We start from the raw sequence: 7408 nt of genomic DNA on the forward strand, positions 1-7408 counted from the left end.
GTTGGACTTTATTAATACCTGGGATTTCTTTGGTAGAAAGATTAACAAGTGAGTACTAGCCCAGCTCCAGAAACATTCAGCAGAAGAGATGGAAACAGTGCTCCTGCCTTTGGGGAGCTGAAGAGTTACCTGCAGGTATTAAACATCCTAAAAGCAATTATGTGATAAAACCTATAGCAATGACCATGAGGACCATACGATCTATTAGGAAAGCTTTGGTGAAAAAGAAAGAGGTCTTGGGTTTGGAGTTGAAAGTCAGGGCTGGATTGACCATTTATTTGCTCCACGGTTACTGTTGTGATGATTCACCTTTCTAGGCTTCAGTTTTTTCACTTGTAAACTGGGGATGAAATGATACCCTCTCCCCCATGTTGTGCTGATTAAGTACTCAATGAAGGCAGTAGAATAGAGAGTGTCATTGCCATTTTTAGGAAGTAGACCTAAAGAAAGCTAAGGGTCCCACTCAAAATCCTACAGGGAGTGTTGTAGTTCACTCCAAAACTATGATGGAAGCACCTGAGAGGATGGCATCCTCATGATGACAGTGGGTATCCTTTCTCAGGAGGTAGTGGTAAAAAGGAAAAGAAAATTTGATTTACTACATCCCAAATTTCAAAAGTCATCAATATGACATGCAAGTAGAGTGGGTCTTACCTGCTTGACCTTGTCTATTTGGGCGCTACTGACATTTGGGGCTGGGTAATTCCTTGTTGTGGGGAGCAGTCCTGGGCACTGTAGGATGTTTTGCAGCATCCCTGGCCTCTACCAACTAGATTCCAGGAGCACCTACTCCCAGTTGTGACAGTCAAAAATGTCTTCAGGGACTTCCTTGGCGGTCCAGTGGTTAAGATTCCACACTTCCACTGTAGGGGGCAAGGGTTCAGTCCCTGGTCAGGGAGCTAAGATCTCGCATGCCATGTGTGTGGCCAAAAAAAAAAAAAAAAAGTCTTCAGATTTTTGCCAAATGTCTGCTGGAGGGCAAATTCACCCTTGGTTGAGAACCACTGATGCAGATGTTTGCTTTCAACTAACTGATTCTCAAAATGCTAATCCAAGAGACGTTCATGGGACTCAGGTAGATAAGGAGGCAAACCAACACAAAACATACTTTTGAGAAAAGCACCTACTATGTGTTAGGCCCGTTCCTATCCATTACTCCATTTAATCCACAAATCACCCTGGGAAGCATTCTTTTCTCCATTTTAAGAATGAGGAAACACATTCATGGAGATAAAGTTCCAAAGCGTACAAGACGAACAAGGATCCCAATTCAGTTCTACAAGTAAAAATTTCCATGCATTTGATCTTGAAATGCCTCAAAGCCCATAACCACAACACTTCCAATGAGGTTTAACTGAAGGGTCCTCATGAATAAAAGAGTAATGGAAGTGAAATAAGGTTCTCCTGTTTGATGTGACAAAATTTTGAGGAAACCAAGACCATAAAAATTGACACTGTCTGGCATTGCTTCAATGCTGAAGAGACAATAAAGGATGCACATCTACATAATGTTCCCTTCTGTCCTCCAAGAGGGAGTAAAAATAAGCTCACCGACAGGAATAAAGACGCAGACATAGAGAATGGACTTGAGGACACAGGGAGGGGGAAGGATAAGATGGGACGAAGTGAGAGAGTGGCATGGCCATATATACACTACCAAATGTAAAATAGATAGCTAGTGGGAAGCAGCCACATAGCACAGGGAGATCACCTCGGTGCTTTGTGACCACCTAGAGGGGTGGGATAGGGAGGGTGGGAGGGAGACGCAAGAGGGAGGAGATATGGGGATATATGTATATGTATAGCTGATTCACGTTGTTATAGAGCAGAAACTCACACACCATTGTAAAGCAATTATATGCCAATAAAGATATTAAAAAAAAAATAAGCTCACCGAACTTAAAGTCCAAAATTTGATGTCAACAGGTTACATCACTAAAAGTTATGCTGGAATAAGGTAAGCAGCATGATCAGACCGTCTTTGGTGTTTGCTTCATCCGTGTCTCCCTACATGTTCTGCCTTCTCATGTCTTCCCTCCCCACTTCTTGTCTGATGGGCTTCAAGGGTTGGCTCAGATCTTACTTTCTCCCTGGCTTCCCTCGGAACCTACAGGTAAAGTATAAGGTGCTGTTACAGGTGTCTCTTCCCCTACTTAAAGGTCCTTAAAGCGAGGGTGTATCTTTTCACTTTTCTATTGCCAACATTCAGAATACTGCTTAATAACCTAGTGAAATAAGATTTGGACAGTGTCAAAATGAACTTTGTCAAGGGAAACTCGAGTTAGAGGGTGTGGTAGACTCTGAAGGGAACAGTCCCATGTTGCAACTGCAGGTACATGTGATGCCACGTCTGTAGTGCCAGTACCTTGACTTTGCAAAAAGACTTTCAGGGTTGCAACAGCCCCCTGGTAGCCCAGATGAGTGATGGTGCTAAGGACTGTGGAACTAGAGACACGCACGGATGACAGCTTTCTTCTCTCCCTTCTCTCATCCCAGGGATTACGATGCTGGAGCAGGAGGCAGGTGGGAAGAACAGAGTGAAAGAGGAAGGGAGAGAGCTCTTGCTGTGATGAATTAGATCACCCCTGAAGACTGGCAGCACAGGGGAAGGGGGAACTGGATGACCCTGACAGCACGGACCAATGGCTTTATGATGGTCAAGGGCACACACGTGGAGTCAGATGCTTGGGCGCAAAACACGTCTCCACCAATTACATGTCATGCTACCTTACACAAGTTACTTAACCTGATGTAAGTCTTCATTTACTCACCTTACTAATGAGTATGATAACACTATCTCTGTCCTAGGCATATTTATGAAGATTAAATGAGATGATACATAGAAAGCACAGTGCCTGGCCCATAAGCTTTCAACAGAAGTTATCAATGGATGATGATGACGATGACCAGTCCTAAGACTGAGGATTTGCTACAGGTGAGTTTCTGATGAGCCATGGGTCCCTCTGTTCCCACAGGTGAAATGTACTATACATCCGCCTTACACAGTACAGCCAGTTTATAATTATACCAATACCTACATTGTACACTGCTTCCCTCACTGTGACTCTCAGCCACTGCTTGAGGGCTCAGGTCACTTAGCTGTCCTTACTTCCTTTTTTTTATAATTCCATTATTATAGGATGTATATCTCATATGTTTAATCTCTAATTGAGCTCTCTCTAAAGAACTGTAAGGTGCAATAAGACATTTCAAGAATTATTTGGAAAGAAAACAAAGCAATACCCACTTGGGTTTTCTCCAGTAACCACACACTAGGGTCAGTATTTTGGGAGCAAAATGTCACATACAAGGGTTCTCTAACCTCAGAAAGTTTCAAATCATTGTTGTAGGAAACACTTTGTTTACCGTGGGTACAAATAAAGACACACTATAGCCAATAATAGACTCTTTCTATAATCAATCATAAGTGATAATAAAAACGGACCCAGAGAAAGCTAGGAAAAAAGTGGAAGTTGAAGGAAAAGTGAGATTCTTTGTTACAACTTTCTCTTCTGACTTAGATTTGGCTATAAAATACTTCAGTTCAATATTAGTTAACTCATTCTTCTAGCAATAATATAATCACAACTTAGTTTAATTTTGTTTGTTTGTTTGATTTTGGGAAAGCAACCTGAACTTGGAGTAGAAAGCTTGGGTTAGCGCTATGAGCTGGAGCAGCTTACTTAAGGCCACTGAGTCACAGTTTCCTCATCTGTAAAATGAGAATACGGATTTTCAACACTTTGAGCTTTCTATGTGAAAGTAAAATTAGGTAGTAAATTTGAAAGTGCCTAGCATAGTACCTGACTCAATACATCTCTTTCAAATTAAAGTAGAGATTTCATAAAGGTGTGCCTTGTTTCTAGCATTACACTTACTATATTATAATATAATCATGAATTTGTTCACATGACTCTCTTCCCTTCCAAATTCTAGGCTCTTTATAAAGAGAATGTGGGTTTCATTTAACTGAGTAGCTCCAGTGCTCGGCACACGGTAGATATTTGTTAAAGTTTTGCTGAATGAATGGCCCTGTGAGAAAGGGGGAAGAGATAGTATCATCCTCATTATGAAAGTAAAAAAACGGCCCAGAAAAGTGAAAGGACCTGCCCAAAGTCACATGCCTAGTAATTAGCAGAGCAGAGACTAGAACCAAGACACCTGATTCAAATTCACGCTGTGTCTAGAAAGGCTATGACTGCTTTGGTTCAGCCTTCATTTAATAAACAATGATCTTGGGGCTTCCCTGGTGGCACAGTGGTTAAGAATCTGCCTGTCAATGCAGGAGACACAGGTTCGAGCCCTGGTCTGGGAAGATCCCACATGCCCCAGAGCAACTAAGCCCGTGCGCCACAACTATTGAGCCTGAGCTCTAGAGCCCATGAGCCACAACTACTGAAGCCCGCGAGCCACAACTACTGACGCCCGCGAGCCACAACTACTGAAGCACACGTGCCTAGAGCCCATGCTCCACAGCAAAAGAAGCTACCGCAATGAGAAGCCTGCACACCTCAACGAAGAGTAGCCCCTGCTCGCTGCAACTAGAGAAAGCTCACGCACAGCAACGAAGACCCAACGCAACCAAAACAAAAACCCAACAAAACAAACAAACAAAACAATGATCTTCTAATGCAGCCACTAGGCGAGGTGCTGGGTATAGCAGTGAATACAATCCATATGGTCTCTGTACTCACAGAGCTGTAGTTTAGTGAGGGAAGTACACTACTATCTGAAGGATGAGAAAGACCGGTGAAGAGTAAAGTGAAAGAGGGTGGAGGCAGAAGAAAAAAAAATATGCAAATGTTCTGTGTAGACTACTACTTTCAGTGAAGGCAAGAAGGCCAGCAAGGTGAGGTAGGGTTGTGGGACGGGTGGAGGCCAATGGCTTGAGATGAGGATAGAAGAGGTCAATGGCTTGAGATGAGGATAGAAGAGGTCAGTGGCTTGAGATGAGGATAGAAGAGGTCAGTGGCTTGAGATGAGGATAGAAGGGCAGGCAAGTGTAAGATCATTCTTGGTCTTGGAGGCAAGATCAAGGATCCCATTACTTACTCCAACTGTGATGCGAAGTCAAAATACAGTTTTAAGCAGGGCAGTGACAGGATACAATTTATATTTAAAAACTCTCTCTGGCTATAAAAAAATGTCCCAGTTGAGGGTCTAGGTGACATCTGGAAGGAGGGAAACTAGCTGGGAAACTGGAGCTGTTGTTGAGCCCATAGATGACGGTGGCTTCTACTAGAAGGTGGTGATAAAGATGTGAAGAGAGGAGATATTTTGAATGTAGAATGAAAGGGTTTGGTGGTAGATTAGGTATTGAGGCAAGAAAGAAATGGAGAGCAAGAATCATCCCTGTGTTTCTCACTTGGTCAATAAAATAAAAGAAAGGGCCACTGCGGACATGGAGAACACTGAGCGAACAAGTCAGAAGGAAAAGATCAATACTTCTGGTCAGGACACGGAATAAATCTGAACTGCCCATGCCTATGAGATATTCAACAGAAATGCAAAATGGGCGTGGAGTACAAGTTTGGAGCTTCAAAGAGAAGTCAGGTCTGGAGTTTAGCTTGGGAGCCACAATCATAGAGTTGACATATAAACCCACTGTCAAAGAGAAAGGGGACTGGACAGAGGAGAGGCCCTAAGGCTGATCCTTTGAGGACCTCTCGCACTGAGTGGGTAGATCAGTGAGACAGGCCAACAGGGACACACTGCTAATGAATGACTGGAGACAGGGAAAAAATCTGGGAGAATGAGGTGTCAGAAGGAGCGTGGTTCAAGAAAGAGAAGAGACCATTTGCGCTGAATACTGAGGAGTGCATCCAGGAGTAGTCACTAAGCATACCTTGCAATGGAAGGCCCTTGAGGCACAGAATCCCTAGTGTACAGAATATGTGAAGGGTAGAGTCTAACACATCAGGTCATTCAATCACTGAGCTTTTCTCCTAGGTGAGGTATCTTTTGTTTTACTCAACAAAGGTAAAGGAGTTACATGGAAATGGATTCATAAACCTTTGACATCATCCTTATTATCAATAATAAAAACATCAATAATCTATTGGACAATTATGATGGGCTGGGTATAAATGTGAATAATTTCTCATTCTTTAATTTATTCTTTGGGACAGTCCTCTGGATAGGTTTAACTGTTATCCCTATTTTAAAAATGAGGAAAATGTGGCTTGAGAATTTTAGTGACACAATCACATAGATGGTAAGAGACAGCAGAATTTTGAATTATTATTTTTCCAACTCCATAGTTCATCGCTTCTGCCCATTTTGCTGCCTGGCTTGTCTCTGCATGTGAATAGCAGCTTTGGAAAGGAAAGAGAATCTCTTTTTAAAAATATTTTAATTTCTAGACCTCACTAGAGTGCCCGCTGCATAGCAGGCCAACGATAAGTGACTGATGGAAGGGTGGGAGAGAAGGAAAAAATAGAGGGAGAAAGACAAGAGAAAAGTAGAGACCAGATAACTTAGGCCAAATCAATTTCTGACAATAATCGGTTCTACTGAATGGGAGACTCTGTGCCATGTCACTCAGATCCCCTGTAAGGCCTAAAGAACTCCCCAGCTGCTGGGAGTGAGAGTTGCCTGCTGACTGCTCTCAGCTGTCGGCCCTTCTGGGCAATGCCCTGGGCTGAAAAGAGCCACTTTGCCCGAGGTCACGACCCTCTTCCTGAAAGCAGCCAGGATCCAATGACTGGTGGGGTGGGTGGGAGGAAGAAGGTGTAAAAGTCCAGCTCCCAGCTAGCCCAGCCCCCAGTGAACTCCAAAGGTCAACCCCAGCTCCAGAACTGGGGCTGGTTGAGATCTTGTCATGACTGAATCACAGCCTGAATTCTGCATCTTTCACTTTCCCAGCAGGTGGCGAATAGGAGGACACCACCCAACAAACTCCTAACACCCAGATCTCCTTCTCTGAGCCTGCTTTCTGGGGAACCCAAACTCTGACAGGGATTTGCTGGGGAAAGGGGTGCCCGACTGAGTCTCTGACATGAACATGACATGTTGCCTGTGATGATTTTAAAACAGCCCAGATGGCTTCACTGCCCCATCCAGTACGCCTCTAGGTCACCCACCTCCATAGTAAGTAAGTGTGTGTGCAGGGAATGAAAATGAATAGTGGTCTCTGCAATACATAATTACTAAGATAAATCTGCTGCTAAAAATTGTATGTGTACATCATCTATTGATTTTATACGTGTGTCTCATTTTCCATAAAACACTGTGAGCACTATGTAATAATAGCGCACTCTGTATTTGAGCACTATGTAAATCATAAATACATATGTATATATGCAGATACACATATATTTTCATACACATATAAATATCTATATGCTTGACATGAATTATCGCATCAGATTCTTACATATAAGCACAATTACTTCTCCGATTTTTTCAG

The 7408-nt window shown here is 42.9% G+C and overlaps 1 protein-coding gene and 2 long non-coding RNA genes across 15 annotated transcripts in view; 1 reads left to right on the forward strand and 2 right to left on the reverse strand.

The window, feature by feature from the left end:
* Positions 1 to 7408, reverse strand: part of LOC309646705 — a 610320-nt gene that overhangs the window by 236917 nt on the left and 365995 nt on the right. The window lies entirely within an intron of this gene.
* Positions 1 to 7408, reverse strand: part of SAMD12 (sterile alpha motif domain containing 12) — a 443684-nt gene that overhangs the window by 217016 nt on the left and 219260 nt on the right. The window lies entirely within an intron of this gene.
* LOC309646687 overlaps positions 1 to 7408 on the forward strand; it is a 37230-nt gene that overhangs the window by 8887 nt on the left and 20935 nt on the right. Inside the window, exons 2-5 of one of the 3 annotated variants that reach the window (XR_014255515.1) lie at positions 1927 to 1957; positions 2497 to 2523; positions 2809 to 2935; positions 6865 to 7089. This is a non-coding gene — a long non-coding RNA (uncharacterized lncRNA). Of the gene's footprint in view, positions 1 to 1926; positions 1958 to 2496; positions 2936 to 6864; positions 7094 to 7408 lie in introns of all 3 variants that reach the window. The other 2 variants (XR_014255513.1, XR_014255514.1) reach the window with 2 other exon arrangements.

Source organism: Balaenoptera physalus (assembly GCF_965194825.1).
Source record: "Balaenoptera physalus genome assembly, chromosome: 17".
Lineage (NCBI taxonomy): Eukaryota > Metazoa > Chordata > Mammalia > Artiodactyla > Balaenopteridae > Balaenoptera > Balaenoptera physalus.